We start from the raw sequence: 1242 nt of genomic DNA on the forward strand, positions 1-1242 counted from the left end.
GTACACGGGACCAGTAGGCATTGGTTTAAGCAGCCTTTTAGTTTGGCCTGGAATTTTCTTCCATACTAATTTTATGTAAGTTATCTGAATTGGAATGTACATTTTAGCTCACATTTTTAAGAATGAAGAATGAAAACCTACAATTACCTATTATTAATTTATAAATCTGAGAATTTCATCACATATCAAAAATATCATTCACTTATTGGTACTGGCCAATAAGGATGAGTGTTGTCATCACAGTGTGTCTTTAGTTTACCATGTGACAACTCTGTGACCTTGTATCTTTTTATCACAAGCTCTTCTGGATAATCATCCAGCCTCTTCTATCAATTACTAATTCACCCCTTACCATTCTTGGCTTCCCATTCAATCATTTCATCACCATGCACTGATTGGCTGGGAATGATAAAATCTCCCACTGTGACTGGCAACTTCTCTGACACAAACTTTAAACACAATACACATATCAAGTCACAAATGCACTTAGATTCATTAATCATTCCTTTAACCTGTATCATTATGCTTCAATCTCTATCAGAAGGCAACAGTTTAATTGTCATAAGTATATTATGAAGACTATTGGGCCCTTTTTTGGCTAAAATTGTTGGGTGTAAAAATAAATATAGGTAAATATAAAGTAAATCATTTTTTTTTATTCATGATCTTTCATTTTTTATAGTTAGAATTAGAATTCCAGTTTTCTAAGATGAATAAATAACTTGGGTGTCTAATTTCAAATTGAAAGTCTGTCACAAAAATAGAGCAAAACACAGTGATTATCAAAGCAAAACCTGAGAAATACAAAGAATAAAATGTTCTTTAGTTTTGCATTTAAAGAAATATCAGACAAAGCCAAACTAGATGCTGAATACAAAAAGTTGGTTATCTAGCAACTAGCCAAGAAATGAAAAATATTAAAAACACTTTCATGAATCCATTACAGGCATCCACAAATTAATGGGTTGTCCTACAGCATTACCTAAAAGGTAAGGAGTTTGATATTCAAATGATATACAAATGAGGAAACTACTAAATGACTGTTAGATCCTACCTCTGGTTATTTCTTGGAGTAGCAAGTGCACAAGTGGCAACACAGCAAATTGCTGACATAAATAATTTCAGCCAGGTACACCTGCATGAAGTTTAGCATGTTACAAACACACACACAGCACTTGATAATGACATTAAACATAGACATGAGTTTGTGAATGTCAAAAGAATCTTATGATGCTATTATAA

Source organism: Penaeus monodon, chromosome 22, assembly GCF_015228065.2.
Source record: "Penaeus monodon isolate SGIC_2016 chromosome 22, NSTDA_Pmon_1, whole genome shotgun sequence".
Taxonomy (NCBI): domain Eukaryota; kingdom Metazoa; phylum Arthropoda; class Malacostraca; order Decapoda; family Penaeidae; genus Penaeus; species Penaeus monodon.